At 37.7% G+C, this 24,055-nt stretch overlaps 1 protein-coding gene across 1 annotated transcript in view; it reads left to right on the top strand.

Annotated features, from left to right (window-relative positions):
- Positions 1-5,201: 5,201 nt before the first annotated feature.
- GRID2 (glutamate ionotropic receptor delta type subunit 2) overlaps positions 5,202-24,055 on the top strand; it is a 781,090-nt gene continuing 762,236 nt past the window's right edge. The window contains exon 1 of the mRNA XM_072037034.1: positions 5,202-5,476. The gene's annotated coding sequence lies outside the window, so the exon portion shown is untranslated. The remainder of the gene's footprint in view (positions 5,477-24,055) is intronic.

Genomic DNA, 24,055 nt, shown 5'->3' with positions numbered 1-24,055 from the left:
AGAGTACTCCCTTTTCAATATTCCTGCATATCCAGTTATTAGCCCAAACACACTGCTATTTCCCAACACTGAACAGCCTACATCTGCAGCCATCCCCTACCTAAGCAGCCCATACGCAAGAACATTGCCATCGCTTAAGTGTGGTCACGCACTTTGACTAAGTGTTGCTTTATCTCTTTCCAGATGTATTTTCTGATGGTGATTGGTCCTACGTTACTCTCCCTTGCTCTACCTCCTGGAGTACCTGAAGGTACTACGTTACTTTTCTGTGATGTTTCTGTTGGCATTAGAGAAAAAATAAAGCTCCATGAGAACTGAAATAGTGGATATGTTATATCACTAAAGAAGCCATGATAAAATAGTTCATGAAAAAAGGACACTTAGTTAATTGCTACTCTCCGGATGAGAGTAGCAATGAAAGATTTCATACTCCTCATACTCCTCATCTTGTCCTCTAGACCCTTCTTTGTAGCCCTCTGTTGTCTCACTAGTAGTTTTATGTCCTTATGTTGTGGCAATCAAAACTGCACACAGTACTTGAGGTGAGTCTGCAACAGCACAGAACGGAGCGGGACAGTCACTTCCCATGACCAGCTTGCAATGCCATACTTGATGCACTGCAGAATATGGTTGGCCCTTTTGGCTGGCAGGGCACACTGGTGGCTCAATGAACAGGCATTTCAAAAAGCTCATTTCTGCTGCCTATTGTAAGCACGTTCATCTAATATGCATGTGCTATGAAAACAGATGAAAAAAGTTATGGATTTTTATAGTACACAATGACTTTTTGGCGGCAGCAGCACTATTTGCACATACTATTGGAATCAGAAAATTAGATTTTTAATGTCTTTTTAAACATAGCTAACACATAAGTAAACTGCCGTGCTTATTATAGATCTATAATAATAATAAAATAAAATTAAAAAAAATATATATCTGATTTGAAGCTCACCCTTCCAAAGCATTCCCCTGAGATGGATTCTCTTAGCTCCCAGCAAAGAGAGTGGGAGCCAGAGCTTCTTATTTTCCAGAATCAGGCCCTATGAGACCAGAATGTTTGTTCTTTTACATTGTTCAGTAATATTTAATACCCAGAAAATGCAGATTGCCAGCTGTTAGACATAATCTCACAGCAGTTACACACTGTGATATTTAAATCTTATAGTTACTTTTGTATGAGTGATACTCAGAAAACTTGAAACTTGACAGTAAATAAATACTCGGGTGTTCAACTTGCTTATTGGTACATGTCGTTCAAAGCTTGATAATACAGATTGATTGTTCAGAAAGTTAAACTATCAGAGGTGATCAGGAGGGGTGATATGTTTATGCAAGTGTATTTGCATGGTTTACTCTGTTCTGCTTGAGCTAATAATATCAAATTATGATGCATTTTCCTCTTGGGAAGCAAGGTGACAGAGCTGGTTGGACCTGTGGGTGGTATGGTTACCTGTGGTCCCACCTGCACTACAGAAGACTGAACTGTGATGAATCCTTGGCTTGCCACTTCCTATTTCCTTTTTTTTTTTTTTTCTCTACTTGTTTAGTTTGCCTGTACATGTGTGTTTAGGGTTGGTATTTTTTTTCTTTTTTGTGTGTGTGTTTTCTTTTCTTTTTTGTTTTGTTTTGTCTTTTCCTGGATGTAAATAAGGTAACAAGAAAGAGTGTTCCAGAATGCAGTTCTTAGGCATGAACACGTGGAGTGTCATCTTTTTTTCTTCACACCTGCTGGAGAGACAAAACAAGCAAACAAATGAAACAAAACAAAAACACAACCTGTAACAGTTACAAATGCAGTTGTCTGTCACAATAAATGCAATGAGATACTAATGGGACAACTGTTGAATGGCTTCGGCACAGAAGAGGTTTGACAGACGGGCTTTCCTCAGGCAGTACTCATGGCTTCAGCAAAGCTGAATCAAGCACTCCACTTTGCAGGCTTGCAGGATGCCATTTGGAGAATACATTTTCAACTGATGTTATTATACAGTATTTAAAGGGAAACAGTAAGACTCCCATGTAGGATGGGACTCCATCTGGACTATGAAAAGTGTATTGCTTAGCAACTAGCCATTTACTGTTTTGTTGTTGTTGCAAGTATATCTCCAAACAAGTCTGTCTGTTGTTGTTGTTGTTTGTTTCTTTTTTTTTTTTTAAACCACCTTAAAATACAAATGAAAAAAAATAATAAAATAAAAAACTAAATCCCAGAGCTGCCTTGTGACAGAATGCATGGCAATTCTATCAGTCCACATCTAAAATCAAGACTGTGATCCTACCACTACTCACTATCATGTAAAAGGACAGACTTCTCTGTAAGACCTCATTCTCCATGACCAACTTGATACTCTCTTTTATATTCATTCACTGGCTATAGAATCATTAAGGTTGGAAAAGACCTCCACGATAGTCCTCCCATCTGAGGATCTGGTCTGATCCATCCTCCTCCTCTGGTCCAACCATCCCCCTACCAGCACTGTCATCCCCTAAACCATGTCCCTAAGCACCACATCCAGCCTTTCCTTAAACACCCCCAGGGACAGGGACTCCACCGCCTCACTGGGCAACCCACTCCAATGCCGAACTACTCTGAGAAGAAATGTCTTCTAATTCCCAACATGAACCTCCCCTAGCACAACTTGAGTCTATTCCCTCTAGTCCTATCACTTGTTATCTGTGAGAAGAGGCCAACTCCCAGCTCCTCACACCTTCTTTTCAGGCATTTGTAGAGAGCAATAAGGTCTGCCCTGAACCTCCTCTTCTCCAGACTGAACATCCCCAATTCCTTCAGCCGCTCCTCACAGGACTTGTGCTCCAGACCCTTTACATCAAAGGTCTTTGTAGTCCTACATCACCTCAAGTAACTAATGTATTGGGGTTAGGAGCCTCAGTCCCTTTCTGTACAATGTATTTTTCTTTAATTTAGCTTTCTAATGTCTGCAGCTTTTGAATATATGAAACAGAAACCATGAATGCAAACAAATGCAAGTATACATATACCTATATATATTTCTGAAAATCTTGTTTTGTCCAATCCTTTACCTGCAATCACTTATTCAAAATACTTATTCAACTCCTTCTCTTGTTAGATAGGCAAGAATCATCATATATGGATGTTAATCTGTCCACCAAAAGACTGAAAACTCTAAGTCATAGAGTAATGCAGGGCAACCCAGTTGTAACTCCTAACTTTGAAAAAATTGTTTTGCCCACAGATAGCATTTATTTATGTAGAGTTGGCTTGTAGAAAACTGTTGACTCTTATATTGTAAGAGAGAGATACACTTATCACTTCCCTTGATAGAATACACAGGGTAAGGATCCACACTGCATGAAACACCCACATAACACACTACATTCTTCTGAAACAATCCTCATACTTGAGCCTTTATGAAAATATCAATTTTCTTTAACATACATTTCAGAAGATGTGTGATTAATATTTGAACTATGCTTGCTGGAATCAGGCCTGGTTTTCTCTGTTTTCAGAACACCAACTGGAATAAGGGTCTGATTTCATGACCAATTCTGCTACTCAGATAGATAGACAGATAATTGTTACGATTTGGATGTTTGTTTGTTTGTTTGTTTGTTTTGTTTTGTTTGTCTTGTGTGTGTGCGTGTGTTTTAATATTATGTGTTCCTGGTGTATTTATGTGTTTCAGAAACCATTCATTTTTTGTATGCCTCAGGACACTGAGGTCACACTTGTCATGCTTAGCCATTTGAAAAAAAGTAAGATTTATTGGTTTGAAAGGACACAACAAGCATACTAGACCCACAGTCAAATTATTGTGGGTTAATAAGCTACTGCCTATCAGCTGAAGTGCACTGAAAGATCATATCTTCTAAGCCTAGTGTAAATAGAATGTAAAATGTATTAATATAAGCATATAAGTCTCGGTGAAAGGAACCTAACATTTTTAAAAATAAGCAGAAGCGTCATTTTTATTTATTTATTGATTGATTTATTGTTTTATTTATTTATTGTGCCAACCTAGCTTTTCTTCTCGCACTGTTATTGAGTTTTTGACAATTATGTTGTTTGTTGTTTGTTTGTTTTCTAAGAAATAAAGTTTTGGGATATACTTTCCTTTTTATTTGGATGGCATTTTGATTTTTGATTTTATTTTTTCTATAATCTGAGGTTATATGGCATTTTATTTCATCCTATTGTGGTCTTCTTATTTATAACATGCAAGACAACTACTCCAGCACAGACATAAAATTTGTTTTGCTCAATGGGTTTCTTGTCATGGATGTGCAAAAAGCTTCATTTGCCTCCAGCTTAATTTTTTGTTTTTCTCTGGTGACTCATTTTGCTGCATCTGTGTTTATTCTATAACCTGTGGATAAGGCATGTTTTCCTAGCTGGGAGCTGGCTGGGCTTTTTCTGATGACTGCCATGTGTTGGTTTAGTCTTGCATGCAATTCTGTCTTGATTTCACTAAAGTTCTCACTGTCAACATTTTCCCCAAGTTGCTCCACACAGCTCTTCTGGGAAGCCCTTCAGGTACATTCCTCTGCAGGCTTATGGAAGATATTACAGATGCTTTTTCCATGGTAACAAAGTTTATATCCCTCCAGCAAATATAATTACTTCATTAGTCTCAATGATAGTAGTTTTACTATTATCGTTCATCCTTCATCCGTTGCTTTATAGATTTTATTTTGGTTACAGTGACTAGATCTGTTTAATTTTTTGTTCCTGACAGTTTCTTCTTGGTATTACTTCTTTCTGTATCTTTTTCAATGAGCTTCAGCCTGCATCACTGCAGTTTACGACTTGTAGGAAGAGGCTTGAGCACTGGAAAGACTAATGACAAGAAAGACATTGAGTTTTCTAAGATGTCAATAGGGTGAGTTTGAGAACCTTTCTATATCTATAAGAGATCAAACTTTGTGTCTGCATGTATGTTGTATTTCTGATTAACTCTGATTCACTGTAAACATTACCCTTTCTACAATAATAGTGTAAACAAATAAACAAAATATTTAAAGAATGTTAGGTACCTTAATATACTTTAGGTTTTCTGTGGTGTTCTCTATCCTTAAGGACACCTCCTTAAGTATCTCATTATCTAGATTAGCATTCAGGTGCTTGTATATATAGCTATCAGGAGTGCCTGTGGTTTGCTCTTTTCTAGAAGATATCATGCTGGTTAGGCTTGTGGTGATTTTATTTATAAAGGTATGTAAAGGTTTACAACATGCATAAAACATAGGAAATTTTTTTGATGTTATTGACCATACATGAAATTTAACTTCCATCTAGTAGTGATGAATACTTCTTTAGTAGAAAGATGGAAGAGGTCTGTGGGCTGGGAAAGGAGGTAGAGAGCATTCCCGAGGAAGAATACAGTGAAGGGAGTGTGCAGCTGCCGTTAGGTTATAAGCATCTTCGATGGATGAAACTATAAGAATGTAGAGACACCTGAAAAGCAAGAAAGAAGGCTACTTCAGATTCCTAAGACAGGTAAGTGTTGCTATGTTTTCAACACTGCACCCATAAAGTAGATGTTGATGAAATCTAACTGTATGTTTGTGAGACCTTTTTAACCCCAAGTAAAATAGAAATTGTAGAACTTGCAGAAGTAAAAAGTGGGTGGGGAAAAGAGTTTGCAACTTCTTCAGACCAAGAATTGAAAGTTGAGAATTATACTTGAACTGAAAGTTAGCAGTATGAGAACAGACAATTCTTGGTATTGACTGAGTTTGAATTGAATTGCTCTGAAGTTGTTATGGCTTGTCCTTGTGCACTGGTTTTCATTGCCTTTATCCATCTTCTTGTTGCTGTCAATGATTCCTCAATAAATCATACCTGGAGTTGAACCATTTATAAGAATTGTTCTTGTATGTCTTGTTAATCCTGAACCTATTTATTTCTGTTCATGACAAAGCTGATTCCTTTCCTGTATGCTTGTGTGGGCAAATAGAGGTCCTGATTGTTCCTCAGCAGGTGAAAACATCTTAGAGATTGACAGGGCCTTCACACAAATAAAGATGGCAAGGTTGATCATGTATATATCATATATATCTTGTAATATGTTATTTGTAAATCAGTAGGTCAGCCTTCAGCTTGTTGATACATAGATCTGTGATTTTCACCATTAAGCGTCTGTTGGGAGTTAGTAGAGTGAAACCTGTGTTCCATCAGGAAGTATGTGTGGTGTTGAAAATAAAATAGTTCCTGTATCAAGTGCCACTTGGCTTGTGGGCTGTGAAAATCTTCACCCCTTATCGTTTACTTAGGAAGGATTAGTCCATTTCTGTCTTCTCAGAGCACCACAATGGCAGTGCAACTTCCTTTTAAGAGCCATGCAGCAGAGCTACAGGGTCATCAGTGCTTGTTTGAGAAAGCTTTGTGTTTTGCCCATGGACCTGGAAAGTATTCCTTGTAAAGGACTACTTCTCGCCCTCTAGATCCCCATTAAAGAAGTCAGCTTTACAAACAGCTTTCACGGTGGAGGAATAAAAATGCTCTGTAAATGGTGGCTTCTAGAGAATGATATGAGACGCAAAAACAATTAATCCTCTTTATTACTTGTTATAGAAATAAAATATTTTAATATAATTTTGTTCATAAGTAAATATATTAAAAAAATAATAGAGGGAACTGTTTCATACTCATTTCCTCTATGTTTTTTTTTTTTTTATTTATTTCTTTATGTGAAACTTTATTTGGAAGTCTGGGTCGTGCGCAGCCTGCTTCTGTCCAGCAAAGCTTTCCTATTTAGGCTGAAAAAGAAGTTTTTTGGTTTTTGAGACATAATGTTATAGATTTAATGTCATGGTACTTACTTGCCTCCTCTTATTTAGCAGTTGACACTTTATTAGAGACTACTTGTGGTTTTACCTCCTCCTTTGTTAATAATATAATTCAGTGTGAAGTGTTTGTGTCTAAATAAACAGCTACTCCATGCTGTTATGTCTCAATGTGATGATAGATTTGTTGAAACGAAAAATGAGCTTTATTTATAACCATCCCCCACCCCGCCCTCCCCAGTTACTGATGCAGATTCTTGGGTACAAATCCATTCCTTTAGAGTTTAAAACTGATTTGATAATGCTACATGCAGAAAGAACTATTCCCAGTGCTGCTGCAATCTTTTGTTTTAATGGACAGTGTGCATGCATGCACAGACTCCATTAGCACACACTACTTGTTCTACTTACTAAGTCTGTGGAACAAGAGGAACCCTATTTATCTTCATCATCGCAATGTGAATATGAAAAACTCTGGGAATCTGGCTCAGACAGTAAAATGCAAAGTATTTGTATGTTTGGCATCTAAATCCAGATCTTGTTCATTGCCAAAGGTATAGCTACAGCTGTTAGATTAGCCTGGTAATCAGGCACCTCTCAAGGATAAAGATGAGACAACTCAAGAACACAGGAAAAAGCCAGTTCCAAGTAAGTCTGTAAGTCACAAAATAAGTTGCCTTGCAACAGTCCTAATATTTTAGGATTTTAATGATAAATGTATGAAAGCCTATTCTGAATGATCATGCTAACAGACTGTAATTAGCTATCTCTGTACAGGCACTTTCCAGTACGTGATATAACATTAGATCTGATTGATTTTATACACAATATTTTTCTTGTGAAACAGGAAGAGTTGCAAAAAATAATAATAAAAAAAAATCCAGAAACTTGAGCCCTAGTGAATTCTCACATTGTTATCTACAGGTCATATCCTGGGCTTGTCATAATCCATAACACAAAGCCTTTCAGAGCCATACAGCTTGGCTGCAGCAGGTAATTCGTAACCTGAAAGGCAGGAATACTCCCAGTGAAAGCTGTGTAGTTGCTCTGTGAAACTCTCAAGAGTTTATAGAGATGCACTTATGTGTTGCCATATTTAAACTCCTAAATTTTTGCTCCTGTTCCTGGGATAAGTAGGATGATTTTGCGGAGACTCTGTGCATTAGGAGATTATCCTTTACTCTCCAGAAAAGAAAGCTAGGTTCCTACAAAGCAAAGTCTCCTAAGAATTCCTTAAAAAGGCAATGTTGAATGCTGCTGGCGTGAAAATTGAGGACTAAAACCTTTTGGAAATCTACACCGGATCTTTTTTTACCTCTTACCCTTACCTAAAATATGAAGAAGATACGTTGAGCGGTATTTTTTGTTACTCATATATGTGAAGACCCTACAGATGCTTAGAAATTGAAAATGTATTACATCTGCAATGTGTCAGGACCTAATAAAAATTAAAAAAAAAAAAAAAGAAAAAAGAAAAAAGTTTTGAAGTTAAAGCTAGAGATTGAAAAATACTTTTTAAAAAACCTTCATTTTTTTTCTTATATGTGAAATATTATGTGCTGTTGTGAATGGTTATGGAAACTCCATGAGCATGGAACACAACTAATTCTTAGTGAATATTTTGGGCAGAATGCTGCTTAGCATATGGGGAAAAAGTTGAAGTGTTCTTTCCTGCAGCCTTAAACAGTAGTCTAAACAAACCATGTAGCTATGTAAGTATCTCCCCACTTTTTTTCTTTTTTAAATATTATGATTTTTTAAGTTTAAATAAGTGTCTTCTGACTAGTATGTGAAGAACAGTTAAGGCAAAACAAAAATAAGTCAGTCTTTAAGTTTTGCTGATATCATGGACTATTTCAGTGTCACAGATTTGCACTTGGCAACTTCTGGCTTTAAACAGATTTGTCAACAACTGGAATTCATTATAACCTTAAATTCAGCACCAACATCCTTCCCCACCTCCATTAAGTTGCTATATAGCTGTAGGAACCCTGGCATGGTAGACAAAAAAAAAAAAAAAAAAAAAAGATATCTAATATTTATATGCATGGGAAATAATAAGATTTGGTAAATAGGTATTGACTGGGGATCTATTTAGCTCTGGAACTATAATTCTGAATTTCATGTGCAGGTGAGTGCTTCAGGCCAGGTTGTACGGGGCTTTGAGCAACCTGGTCTAGTGGAAGGTGCTCCTGCCCATGGTGGGGGGTTGGAATTACATGATCTTATGTGTCTTTTCCAACCCAAAACATGCTTTGATTCTGTGATACTAAGCAAAGTCAGATTTAGGTAAAGCTAGGTTAAGTGCTGATTAGACTTCAAAAACTGCTAATAGGGAGCACAAGACACTCAGTATTGGAACAGGGGTGGAGAATGGGATGGACTGTCTGCACTTCCATTGCCTTCATTTTCTGGGCCTGGTGACTGCAAGCTGCTTTAAAACTGATGACGATGAACCCTGGCCTGTCTAAACCAGTACTCTCTGCTGCTGCATGTCAAATATTTTGACTGTGTCAAGTTGGGGAAATTGCTTGCTATGAGTAGCTGAGGAGCCTTGAATTATTTTATATTTAAAGCTTTGTATCTTGAAATGAGATTATTCAGACAAAATATCATAAAATGTTTCTAAATGCAGAGGATAGCAGCAGCACTGCATCTAGAAATGAAGTTTCCAAGAAAACACTTTCCACTGCCCTCTGCTGACTGCAGGCTGTGTAGTGAAGCTGGTCCTGCTCAGCTGCATGTATTTTTCTCAAAGTCCTGTGCTTGGGAAGTAAGTGCTATCTATGTTATGAATGGAACTGTGAAGGTGAGTCATAATTTCAGGATAATTTCTTTCTGCAGGTGCTACTATAATATCTAAAAGCTTTTCTTTGTGATCACCTGCAATGAGACATGCTATATCAGCAGACATAAAAAGCTTTTTCAAGTCAACTTTGATTACCAGGTTATATGCAGTGCTTAATGTGGGTGTGTTGTGTTTGTGCTTCTGCTGCTTGGAGCAGCAGAGTTAATTTGGGGCTTCAAGGAAAGTATGAAACACTGTTCTAGCCTATTTGTATTACACACTGTCAACTTTATTCCAGTCACTGAAGAAAAAAAATAAATAAAGGAAAACAAACAACAGAACCAAACCAAACCAAAAACTTATTAGAACAGAAGTTTACCCTGCCTTTTAGGGAACAGAATTATAAAACTTTGAAGAGTAGGAGGAAAAGAAAACCCTAAGCTTTTTGGGGAACATGACAGTCTTTAGGCTTAGTATAATGAAGGTACTATAACTTTCCTTTATGGGCAATTCTATTGCTAAAAGGGCTTAGGATACAATGCAACTGTAACACGATTCTTGCTTGCTTGCTACGCTTTAGGTTATTGGGAAACCTTGATTTAACCATCTGGTGAATAAGATATTGATTGTTATTAAAGCAGAATGTTTGGTCTGACTCAAGTACTGCAAATCAGAGCAACAAAATAAGTCATCATTGTAAGAATTATAGCCCTGTGTACTATTTCTATAAATTGATTATAAACTTTCTAGTGTTACCTTACTTTCTCCCTCAACTTTGATGACCTCTCTATGCCTTAATTTAAACCTGAAATGTCAGCATCTTGTACGTTCTCTGAAGAAACATAACTGGATGCTATGTGCAGATAGAACAGTGTGGTCAAGTATCAGACACATTCCTCATTTTCTAAACATAAAAGCCAGCAGCACTTCAAAGCTAAGTTAATATTACGGGCCAAGTAATGATTCCAGGTCACTAAACATATTTCAGTAAATATCACTTGATTAGGTCAGGTCTTAGAAGTAGGTTAATCACAGCAGGATGTTTCCTGGGTAAGTTTTTGTTTCATCCTGAGCTCTGTGCAACGTGGCTGAATACTGCCTTATTGCTCAGGCTGGCTGGAGTAAAGCTGTATAGATAAATTTGTGCTATATGGCCATTATCAGGTCTGAGTATCACATAAATACATTAGACATGCTTATTACCCATGAGGGAAGGAAAACATGAGGTGGAGTCTCAATATGGTAATTAAGTATTTTCCTCAGGCTTTTGTTCTTCCTTTCAGAATGCTTGCAGGCAGCAGTCTCCTTCTGTCTCATGTTCAGTATCACAAGTGGTCTTCAGGGTTTCTTGGATGCTGCTGCTGTGCAACCTGTCTCATTGGCAGCCAGAGCTGCCTCTGAACCCCGTGTCTTTCTCTCATGTAGATTTGAAGTACTCTTGGCACTTACGCATGAACATGTGGGACCTGCTGTAAGAAGGCATGCGCCCCTCCCTGATCTGCTGAGTTTAGAGTCATTAGAGACAAAATCTGGAGGGTTATATCACAACACAGTGTGAATGCACCTGAGGGTCAAGACATGAATGGAAAATATAGCCAGCCATCTTGTTACACCTGTGGTCTCCAGTATGCTCAGTTTATTGGCTGAAGGCATAATTTTGTATGAAATTGTTGTCTAGCCTTTGCTTCCTTAAATCAGGTCAATGATCACAGTTAAATGCAGCTGGAAGGAAGGCAACATATTAAAGTCGGTCTGGTTTTAGCAAGAAACTTAGTAGCAAAAGGTGTGCCAAGATTCAAGCCTGTACATTTCTGAATACTTCCATAGATTAAGCACTTGCAAAATTTTAATTATCATTGATTATAAAAGATGACCTTGCCAAGGCACGTAAACCCTAAGAATGCACCTGCAAAATTGTTTTTTGGCCTATGCCAGAGGGGAAAAACCTCTGTATGGTTATGTCATGTGCGTTCAAAACACTTTTTTTTCCAATCAGTTCCAGCATTTATTTATTTTCTAATAAAATAAATCTGCTTCATTCTCTTGAAGAAGAAGGATAAGAAGAGAAATAAGAGAAGGGTTAAAAAAAATACATAAACACCACTTTAGAGGAGGCTTCATGGAATTTTACAAAATTTAACTTTGTCTTCTTGACTCTTTGCATGTCTGATGCAAAGTTTTGTGGTCTACTAGAAAACCCCAAACCATGAGGTAAGATTGACTGTGCATTATTGGCTGCTGCTTTATTTTATTACAATTCATATTAGATTTGGGACTTTGCAGTAGCTTTCAAGATCAATGGATATCGAAGAATTACATTTTAAGACTGTTTCATTCAGCACCTAAATGTTGACAATGCTGGTAAATGAAAGTTTTATTTTGAAAACAGGCATGTAGTTAAAGTATCATTGTCGTTGGTTTCTTTGAGAGAACGATATCAATTCTAGATGCATCTGACTATTGATTTAATTAGCTATTAGCTAATAGTTATTTTAGGCAGTTATGTCTATTTCTATTAAATAGTTACAGTTAATTTAGAAATTACTAGATTTGCAAACTAACTGCCAGCTCTGTAAACAGTTAGGGTACAATTATGATTATATCTTTCTAGCTTCCATTTGATCACTTTAAATGGAGTTCTGTAAATTAATTTAAACTGTCTTCACAATACATTTGCAAAGTGTAATTGAGTAGTACTTAGTGACTATTCTTTCAGTTGGGTATAGGAACAACATACAGATTGTTCCATCTGTGTTAGTCCTGTAGGACTAGTCAGAGTAAAATATCACCTTTTTATGTGACATGAAGTCAGGTGATGTCAGACTGACTGCTTGTGGAGAGCATGGAAAGTTGTCATTTTTACATTCTCATTTTTCAGAAGAGGACTGCAAATCAACATTTCTTTTCACAGATAAATTCTTTTCTAAGTAGTCTGTTATAAAACTTCTAAAATTTATTAATTAAATTTGAACTAATAGTTTGGTTTAGCGTTAGTAAAAAAAAAAAAAAAGTAATTACTCCTAATTGAGAATAAGTAGGATATCTTCCTTTGCAATATCAAGCCAAGTTAGCATGTTGCTTTTGTAGACAGAAAATAACTTGATGAAGATCACTATTAGAAAAATCACATTTTGTCAAGCACCAAACACTAATATTTTTCATTTCTATTTAATTGGCATAGCAAGATAAGAAAGTCTGCAGAATGTTTTTATATTTTTCTATTGCCTTGTGATATGCTACTACAGACATGAGTCTCCAAAGAGTATTATTAGAAGCTTTCATACAACCTAGCCTCAAAACCTTATTTTGAGAAGTGTATCCTAACTCTATCATGGAAGGTTGATGAGGAATAGAGTTTAGACAGTGTTTTTTCTCACCCTTTTGATAAGTCTTTCTGTTTATACAGCTCTTAGATACTTCTTCCATCTGTACCTATGGCCTTTTGCTCTATCAGAGGTTTCTCCAACCTTCTGCTGGAACCTGTGAAAAGTGTTGAAGAGGAATTGCAGTTATTTCATTGTCTCCTGATCACATTTCTAAGTGGAAGCACATAGGGTCCTGAGTGGAAGTATCACTATGAGGGCTGCTCCAGCCCTTCCTTTCTCCTCAGTTCTGCAGAGCTGTGATTCTTCTCAAGTTCACCGGACAAATTGCAAGTGAAGAGTCATGAAAGGAAGTAGGTTTAAAAAGGTTTAAGCCTTTAGAAAGTGATCTCTTGGATGCCAGGCACTTTTATTTAGAAAAACGGGGTCCTCAGCAATTGTGCAGTTTTCCTACCTGACAACTAAATCCTAATCTTCCTAAAAAAAAAAAAAAAAAAAAAGATAATTATTATTATATATACATATACATAAATATATATACACACACACACTTGTGTGTATATACATATATGTCCTGGAATTGGTTATTCAATCTAGTGGAGATTTGGGGCTGTTTTGTTTTGTTCTTGTTATTTATTTATTTATTTATTTATTTTTGATTTTTTTTTTTTATTGAAATCCTGTTGAATGTTAGTTATGTGCCTCAAGTCCCCAGATAATGTTTGAAGCTCAATAAATAATATGCTCAGGAAGGACAAAGGAAGCTTTTCCCTGAAAGGGAAAGCTGCAGTTAACAGAATAAAGGACCAGTTGCTCACTTTCACAATTTGATAACTATTCTGTGAACTTGCTGTCCTTTTCTGTATTTGCATATGTTGCTACTTGCTGCCAAAGCTGTTTGCTTTCTAGTTTGTTATTGTTATCAGTGCCTTTACTACAGTCTATTTACAGATATTTGGTATACAGAAAGACAGTAGAATGTCTTGGAAACAAAAAATATATGAGCAAATTGTTAGCTTAGCTCTTTTTCTTGGTAGGGGAGGAAAAAAAAAGATATTGAAGGATAGTTCAGATATAGCATTAGAAATATGTTTCTTAATATGTATTAAGAAAATATAATTTTTAACTGCTGTTTACAGCACCATCTGGAAGGTACAGGTGTAGAGACCAGGAAGTGAAAGATGTTTTCTTTCATAGTCAGATAAAAAACAGTCTTAAATGCCTGAAAGGAAAAAACTGTAGAGCTAATACATATTTGGGCTGTATATCTGCTGCACAACTGCATGGTAAGCCCTTCCAGAAGAGGCAATAACGGGTCTTCTGTCTAGTGGTAAAAAAGTTCAGATGGGAGGCGAGGATTTCTGGACACTGCTCCATAAACTGTTTTTACTTTTTACCAAACATTTGTGTGTGTATATATATATCTATATAAAATATATGAAATGATGTATATACACACACAGAAAATTTACATTTTGGGAAGAGAAAAGAACATTCCCCTTCCCCAATACAGCACACTGCATGGTATGATAAAGCATCAGTAGCATCAAGCCATTTCTGGCTATAGAAGAATAACAACTTGGTCTCCAATTTCCTGAATTAGGCTACAAATGACTAGTTCTTTATGCAAGGGAACCACTGTTAGCATTACCAGAACCAGAATCCAGTCAAGAGGAAAAATAAGCATTGATCGAGTCATTGCAAACAGTTTGTCCCCATTAATTCTGGGGAGGATTTGGAGACAGTGCAGCTGAAATGCAAACATAGTGCTGGTCTAGAGCAGGGTTTGGTGGCCCAGGGAAGGGAAATAGTTTACAGTGTTTGCTAGCGCAGCCAGTTACCCCATGGTGCTGGGTTTGAATCTAGATGAGAGGCCAGACCACTAAATTGCCAGATGTTTCTGTACCTAGCCTGTACTAATGCAAGGCTCCTTACTTAACGCTTTTGAAGAAACATGAACAGTGATTCAGCAGGGGATATTCATTTTGTAAATCACTTTACTTTCAGCACTCCGTGTCAGAAAAACTAAAGCCAGAACCGTTAAATCAAACCCTGCTCCTTACTCTTAGATCAGATCACCAGGCTTTTCTTTCCCTTCAGGTAAATAATGGAGTGGGGTTGTAATTAAGGTCTTTCATAGGCAGGTGTACACTTTATCTATTGTTTAGGGCCATGCCAATACACTGTGACGAATCTGCTCTCTGGCAGGAGTTCCAATTAGAAGGGCGTGACTTTTATCAGAATGCTAATTAGTGAATTCTATTGTGTATGTGAAGAATGCAGTAATACTGTGTCAGGATATGCTTATTAGTGGTGGGAATGGGATTTTGTTTTCCTCAGAAATTCTTTTAAGTTTTGATATCTGCAGAGCAGATTTGAAATGTGACAATTGGTTTAGAAACTTGGCTTTATGATCAGTGCTGTCATTGCTATTATACTGCAAAAACTTGCTAAAGGATATCAGCTGTAGATTTCAAGATGAAGACCCAAACTATTCCAAGTTTTAACTTATGTGCTTAATTATGAGTATATGAATACTAGCATAGTGATTCTATAGTAACTATCTGTTTTTCTGATTTTTCAGATAAAATATTGAGTGTTCTCAAAAAGGGGTTTAAGCTTTAGACTTGTCATAAAAGTATTAATTCTGGGAAAGAATAATCACGATCAAATGTTCTAAAATATCTTCAAAGTAAATTAAAATGTAAACACTGAAACCCTTTTTGTCCTAAGCTGTTCTAATGAAAATTCATAAGATTCTCAGTGTTTGATATCAAATGTGTGTGTACTTCTACACAATGCTTTTTGTTCAGATTAACTCTTCTTCCCACAAGACTCAGAGTAAAGAACTTGGAAAAAAATGATCTTTCCATGGAGATCAGCTCTACTTTGTCATCACACAAGGAAGTGAAACACTTTTCTTCTTTTCAGTGGCAAGCTAAATGTGTGAAGATGTGAATTCTTGACATTATGCACACATTGTTCATGATGGACTGCTGTGTACCATGAGGTGGACTGTGACATTCATTGCGGTATAGTCCAGAATTAAATATTTAACTTATATAAAGAATATAAATGGATCACATATACATTATGTATTATATATACATTTAAATAATGTATTATTTATAATGAAGGCAACCCCCTTTCTCTATAAGGTCTTACATAAAATGAAGTATGTTGCAGTGTAAAATATTTTCCCTGTAAACTCACACCTGGATTTTTTTATGATGCCTTTAAAAAGACCCACAGATTAACCACATTCCTTCAGGCTTACATAAGTATTTTTAGAATTCTTTTGTCTGTTTTTGTTTGTTTTACATTTGTAGTTACAATGAAGAAAGTAAATGATGTACCCAAATTAGAAATTCACTTTTGAAGGCACTGTTTTGAGAGGGAGCAAAAAGTCCCAACTTCTTAAAGGTCACTTGGAAAGCCAATAGTTTGAGTCAAATGCTTCTGCAGATCTGGACACTGTTCAGTGGTCACTTGTAATTGAACATAGTAAGAAAATGTCATATCTTGTCTTTTTGTCACTGTTTATGTCTCCCAGGGGCAAACTACCCTCTTCCACTACCTGTTTTTTCATTTAAGTAGTTCTGTTTCAGTTTATCTCCGTAAACAATGTTGTAGATGTCCCTATGGGGTTTTCTCTTCACAGCGCAGAAATTTATCCATTTTTTTCCCTCTGATAAGAAAATTTTAGAAAATGTTTCCATTTAAAAAAAAAAAAGGTAAACCTGATTCTGAAAAATCTTATTTCCTGTTCGTCAATCCTCCATAAAACAGCAGCACTAAATATACTGTGCATTTGGCCTTATACCTGGGTTTGTGACACACCTAGCATTAAAAAACAAACAAACCTTATTTCAAGAAGAGTCTTGAAATAAGATACATGTTTTTTGTCTTGATACCATCGGTACAATGTGGCTTCAGAGATACCTTTGGAGATATTTCTTCCACTCTGTGGCAGAATTGTTCAGCCTTTCCAACCACTTCTCTGTTAGCTGGATGGAGTACCATTTCATCATCTTGCTGTCTTGTCTTTCTTGCAGACAATGCTAGACTGCAAATATTATTTCTGTTACACTGGATTTTAAGATGACTGCTAGTGTGCCAAAACTGAGGGTGTACTCTTGATATGCAATGGCACCCAGTCACAGGAGTGTCTGTGAATTTTAGTCACTACCTTGAGGACAGTGAAAGTGGGAAATACCTACTGCACAGCAGGTGGTTGGGGTGCAGAGCCCTGGAGTGATTCATAGCACTGTTCTGAGATCTTGATCCACATGAGGCTCTCTGGCTGCCATGCTTTATATAGCAGACAGTGTGAACTCTAGGACACCACTGCCTGCAGAATGCAAGCTGAGGGAAATCATTCTTCCACATTCTAGTTGCACATGTGAAAGAAAAAGTGGGAGTAGGGAAGACAAACTGTTGTCATCAGATTGGAGTTGCAAGTTGCTGGCACTAAAACTGTCTGTAGCTGCTCTCAGTATGTGAATTTTTCGAATGTTCATCTTAAATGGCACTTACTACCAGACAGTACTATTATTTGGTTAGTTATTGGAATAGGTCACCCAGGGAGGTGGTGGTGTCAACGTCCCTGGGGGTGTTTAAGGAAAGGTTGGATGTGGTGCTTAGGGACATGGTTTGGTGGGTGATGGTGGTAGAGGGACGGTTGGACCAGAAGATCTTGGAGGGCTTTTCCAGCCTTAATAATTCTCTGATTCTATGATTATTGATCTCAAATTTGGTCTGTCTAGCAATTCGTTTTCCACTATATTTTAACCTATTAAACAGCTTAATTTTGCTTTTATTGGCCGTCTGTCTCTACCATATAAGAAGTGACGAATTAAAAGCTTTTCATGAAGTTTTGAGAGAATATTAAATTACCTGTAGAAGTTAATTTTACAATAATTCTGATGTAATGCTCACTAGACAGTACATCTCTACTTGTCTGAAGCCCATTAAGCTATACAGACACAACATGCTCTGCAAATGTTTTAGAACAGCCCAGAAATGTAGAATGTGTGGCCTTAAACTCTTGTACCAAGCAGATAGAGTATATCCCATTGTAACGCACAAGACTAGAGGTAGATAAAAGGTGTGAACCTTGTTGTTGGAACATGCAGCTGGTCTGATATTGCAAGTTCTGCTGAATTCTGGTTGGACAAACGAGTAAAGGAAATCATCAGTGTGTAGGGTACATATCTTCTGAAAGCATCCACTTTTAGCTGAATTAACAATAGGTAGCCAGTGAGAGTTAAAAATACTGTTCTGAGTCATTGTGTTCAAACTGGGAGTTAGTGCTCTCTTGCCTTCAGCCTTCCAATGCTCTTTCATCACTCATTCCATCACTCTCATTTAACCACTTAAAATATAACTGCATTTTGTGCCTGTGCCACAGTCAGGCCAGCTACAACTTCATCTGCAACAGTAGAAAATGAGTAGGGTCCCTGAAATAATGATAGGCAAATGAATCTCACTGATGGTAGCATCAATTAACTTAGTAATTTGTTACAATTGCCATCAGTAAAGAATACAAGCTTGAACAATCTTAAGCATATCAGAGCTCCACAGGATCCTGGCCATGAATGCCTTGTCAGTGCAGCACTGTTAAAAGGGTAAGAACAGCCAAATGATCCTTGCAGATCTAACGAGTAACATTTAAAGTGATCATGCTAGCAGGTCCAGTTCAGTGTTCCTGCTCCTCCCTGTTCTCATGTACACAAAGTTTGAGACCACCCTCCACTAGAGCATGCTTTATATGCTCATACTATGCATAACACTGCAAATGAGTACCACCAGCAAGCTGGTATTGGTGTTGCTGGTGGCACCATGCTGGTCTCTGTAGACTTCCAAACCAGCCTGCTAACACACCATGGTTTCAGCATGCATTTTCAGCATGCTTGGGTTCTCTGTCACTTCCCATAGCTCCAGAAAGATGGGACAAGTAGTCTGCCCCAGGCTGTAGAGGTATTAATAGTCAGACAAGGTCCATAAAGAGATATTGCAGACAGTAACAATAATGCTTGTTCTCTTTGCTTTGTAAACACTGGAATACATCCAGGGCAAGGTGGTATTCATGGTACTTGGCATATTTGCTACCATCTATCTGAGTGGCACGATAACTGCATTTGCAGCTGTAACTTCACAGTAAAATAACTACACTTAAGGAAGGTTTTCACGTACAAAGAGAAGATCTGGCAAAAAGTTTTTTCTTTTTTTTTTTTTTTTGTAACTGTCATTATAGGACTCTGTGGCTTGTTAGACACAGGATTTCTCGAGGGAAGGAGACTTTTAAATATAATGTTATCGATTTTAAGAATTTAAAGCACTTAAATTAAAAGGGGTCCTGGATGGATTTACTGGTTAAAAAGTTTAATGTCCTGCATCCTCTTAAAAAAAACAAAACAAACAAACAAAACACACACACACACACACAATATATATATCAAAAGTTAGGTACTTGGAAGTAAGAAAATGTAATGGCATTAACTGCAAGAATACCAATTCTACATGTTGACTTGTTTGTCCCCTTTTCTGCATGCATTTTATATTTTTTTATCCCCATTTTCTGAATGCAAGGACAATATGCAATGTAAGAGAATGAATTTTACTTTATTTTTGTAAATGAAAAAGCTTTTATAGTCTTTTTAAATTTTAAATATATAAGGAATACACAATTTTTTTGCTCTGTCTCTTGAGAGCGGCAAGGCACCCACCTTCTCTTCCTGCAAGTTTTTTTTCCTTCTTTTAAGTTACTTGCATAAAAATGAAGGATTTAAAACTTTTCCAGAAAAATCAGAAAGAATGTTAAACCTGCTCATAGTTTTAAATTTATGGGACTTCACATATGGATGATCACCTACTTTGAAAATAGTAATTTGCAGGAGAGGAAAGAATGTATTTGAAAGATAAAACTTCTTGAATATTTATTAAAACTTGCTTGTTTTCTGTTTTGACATAGCTGATACCATACTCTCCTCTTTTTTTTTTTTTTTTTCATTTGGTTGGTTTGGTGTTTGTTTTGTTTTCCTTTATTGTTATAATGACATATTTATGTTCACAAATGTGGCTGTCTCAGCTCCTATGAAAATGATGCATACTGTTCAACAGAGCTCTTGAGGATCATTGCAGAGCACTCAGAAAATGATATGAGACTTTATTATGTCCTTATCAAGAAATGTACTATGTAATATGAGTCTAAGTCACTTTTTCAATTAAGGTGTACCAGTTTCCAGTTATAACTCTCTTCCTGGCTAATAATGATTCTTCAGTCTCTTTAAGGTATGTTATGCAAGTAACTATTGAGAACTATCATTCAGCCCTTCTGCAAGTAAAAAAAAAAAAAAAAAAAGCCAAGAACTGATGAAGGAGACACAGCTATCTTGACAGTTTCATCTTACATAAACACTTTTAAACTAGAACTTGGAAAAAAAAAAAAGCATATAGTTATATAGTTTAAGCTTCATTTAACTTCTTACACGGAACCTATCCCTGTTGCCCTTCTCACAGATAAAATTCTGTTTCACCTCTGGTTGTAACTTTACATCCAGACTTACAGAGCACAACTTCTCTCCGCTTTCAAAGAACTGGTCCTGCTGAGGGAAACAAATATCTGGAATTTCTCAGCAACAAATTCATTACAGATGAGTACAAATGCAACAATCCTGTACGTATGGAATTGCTGGTATTTAACAAAAGTATATGTAATGCTTTGTTACCATTTTATTACAATAGCATTCCTAAAGGTAATATAACATTCTTATATTTTTTTTTAACTTTGGATTTTTATTAAAACTCAGGTCCAAAATCTGTCATTCTTTCTGATGCTAGGTAGCATTTTTGTATACAAACAGCAACACTGGCTACTGGCAAAGGAATGTGTTGTTCAACAAAATTAAGAGCACTGGAATCACTCGTGCTATTTAAATACTATTAAAGTTCTTGCTTTCTGGAAATAGAGGGAAATAAATATTTTCTGTGAAGTGACTTAGAGACATGATGTTAATAAATGGAGATTAATACACTGAAACACCTTCAGTGTAATTGGAGAAGGCATGGGGGATGTTTCATGTCTGCATCTCAGCAGACATTCAGTAGTCTAATAAATGGGAAAAGGACATAAATTAGTTTGAACTTCCCCTCCTATGACTCTACTATACTAAGTTACTACACTAAAACATAAGCAACATATACCTTAAAGACCTCGTATTTGGAATGTCAAGTAGAACACATTTTTGTTTAGTTCTCATCAGGATCATTAGCTAGAACATCAAACATCAACAATGAAAGGGAATGATGATTTAGGATTCACCACACCCCTTATAGTTCAGTTGACACCTAATTAATTTCAGGTTTCTTATTTAGGCTGAGTAGAAATCAGGAGTTGTATATGTATGTGAAATATGGGCAGGCAGCAATTCCTACTCTTGGCTTCTCTAGATGTCTCAGTGATTTGATGGTGAAGGTGATAACCTGCCCTTAGTCACAGGAATGGGCTTCTGGGCACAGCAAGGTTAATTTAGTCAAGGTTTAATTAGACTTAAATGCCAGAGATATAGCAATGATAGGATCCAGGGGGGTAAAAGAAATGAAGAACTTTGCTTTGTTGAACTTAAAAAGCAATTCTCTTGTTCCGCCATCTTTAAATTTAAGGAAAAGAAAAAGAAAACAGTGGAGAAACAGTGAAAGACAGTTGCAGACCATCTAGTCAAACTAGAGGGGAAAAATATTTTCAGACTAAATGGTAGTTAATTTGACACAAGTTAGACATGCATATTGTGATGACTTAATTGTATACAGCTGGTGCATAAATTCCATGGTAACAACTACACCTGCTGATAAATTGACTCCTTGTATTAGGTTTACATGTGAAGACTTTGGTAGCAGGTGGCTGCAGAGGTGGCCTCTGTGAGAAGAATCCGGAAGCTGTCTCTTGGTGCGTAAGGGCCAGTTTCAGAGGGCTCCAGAAGGGATCTGCCGCTGACCAGAGCCCAGCATGAAAGCATCTTAAATATTCTGTGAGAGAAACTTAAGAAGGGGTGGAGGGATGGGGTACTGTGGCACAACAGCAGCTGAGAGAGCAAGGAGCGAGAAACATCCCTGCAGAAACCAAGGTCAGTGCAGAAGCGGGGCAGGAGGTGCTCCAGGCACCAGAGCAGAAGTTCCCCTGTGGTCTGTGGAGAGGACTGTGGTAAAGCAGGCCTGGAGGGGGCTGCGGCCCATGGAGAGCCCCCAGGGGAGCAGGCCCCGAGTTGGAGCTGCAGCCCGTGCAGAGGAGCCCACGCAGGAGCAGGGGGCCTGGGGGGAGCTGCTGCCCATGGGGGACCTGTGCTGGAGCAGTTTGCTCCTGGGGCATGGACCCCATGGTACGGAGCCATGTAGGAAGAGTTCCTGAAGTGCTGACTGCAGCCCCCATTCCCCTGCACTGTTTGGGGGGAGGAGGTGGCAAGGGGTGGATAGGGGGAAGGCATTTTTAGTTTGTTTTTAGTTTCTCACTGCTCTAGCTTCTTAGTAATAGGTAACAAATTTGATTAATCTCCCTGTGCTGATGCTGCTTTGCCCATGATGATAATTGCTGAGTGATCTCCCTGTCCTTATCTCAACTTTTGAGCCTTTTTCATTATGTTTTCTCCCCTGTTCCCTCTGAGGAGGGGGAGTGAGACAAGTTGTAGTGGAGTTCAGCTGGGTAAAACCACCACAGTCCTGCTTTAGGTTCCCACTCATTTTTCATTTGATGCAGACTCATCATGTAAATGATGAAAAGCTATTTATTCATGAAAATTTGCCTTATAATCACAAATCCTAAGTGGACTTGCAATATTTGTTTATACTTTATTGTCATTTATTCAGTGAAAATGTCTAGACCTTTATTGCAAAAATATTGGTTGATAGTCAGCTGAATGTGAGCCAGCAGTGTGCTCAGGTGGCCAAGAAGGCCAACGGCATCCTGGCTTGCAGAAGAAACAGTGTGACCAGCAGGGCTAGGGAGGTGATCGTCCCCCTGTACTCGGATCTGGTGAGGCCGCACCTCGAGTACTGTGTTCAGTTTTGGGCCCCTCGCTACAAGAAGGACATCGAGGTGCTTGAGCGGGTCCAGAGAAAGGTGACGAAGCTGGTGAGGGGCCTGGAGAACAAGTCCTATGAGGAGCGGCTGAGGGAGCTGGGCTTGTTCAGCCTGGAGAAGAGGAGGCTCAGGGGCGACCTTATCGCTCTCTACAGGTACCTTAAAGGAGGCTGTAGGGAGGTGGGTGTTGGCCTGTTCTCCCACGTGCCACAGGATGAGGGGGAATGGGCTTAAGTTGCGCCAGGGGAGGTTTAGGTTAGATGTTAGGAAGAACTTCTTTACTGAAAGGGTTGTTAGACACTGGAACAGGCTGCCCAGGGAGGTGGTGGAGTCACCATTCCTGGAGGTCTTTAAAAGATGTTTAGATGTAGAGCTTAGGGATATGGTTTAGTGGGGACTGTTAGTGTTAGGTCAGAGGTTGGACTCGATGATCTTGAGGTCTCTTCCAACCTAGAAATTCTGTGATTCTGTGAAGAACTTCTTTACTGAAAGGGATGTTAGGCACTGGAGTGGCCTGCACAGGGAAGTAGTGGAGTCACCATCCCTGGAGGTCTTTAAAAGATGTTTAGATGTAGAGCTTAGTGATATAGTTTAGTGGAGGAGTTGTTAGTGTTAGGTCAGAGGTTGGACTCAGTGATCTTGGAGGTCTTTTCCACCCTAGAAGATTCTGTGATTCATTGAACTTTTAAACTAACTTACTGTGGAAGAGTAGATTTTAAGATTTGTGGACATTGACTAAACAAAATTATTCAAGGGACACAATTCGAGAGCAGAAGAGCAATCCATAGAAACTCATGCTATTAGGGACAAGGCAAAACGAGAGACAGGCTAGTGGAGAAAACAATATAGTTGTTAAATAAGTATTCTGAACTTTTAAACAAATAAAAACCAAGGCTTGAAAAAGAAGATATACCAATGTATAAGTGAGTTAATACTGGTAAAAAAGAAGAGTTGGAGATGAGAGCTAGTCAAAGACTAAGGACTGTAGTAGATGGAGAGAGTGAAAGGGATTGAGCAAAGACAAACAAAAATACATATAAGACGGCAGGGTACTTGCATCAGTATTAAGATAAGGCTTGATATATAACTTGGTATATAACTGTA

Source organism: Anas platyrhynchos, chromosome 4 (assembly GCF_047663525.1).
Source record: "Anas platyrhynchos isolate ZD024472 breed Pekin duck chromosome 4, IASCAAS_PekinDuck_T2T, whole genome shotgun sequence".
Classification (NCBI taxonomy): Eukaryota; Metazoa; Chordata; class Aves; order Anseriformes; family Anatidae; genus Anas; species Anas platyrhynchos.
Note: the sequence above shows the minus strand (reverse complement) of the source record. Positions and strands in the feature narration are given on the sequence as shown.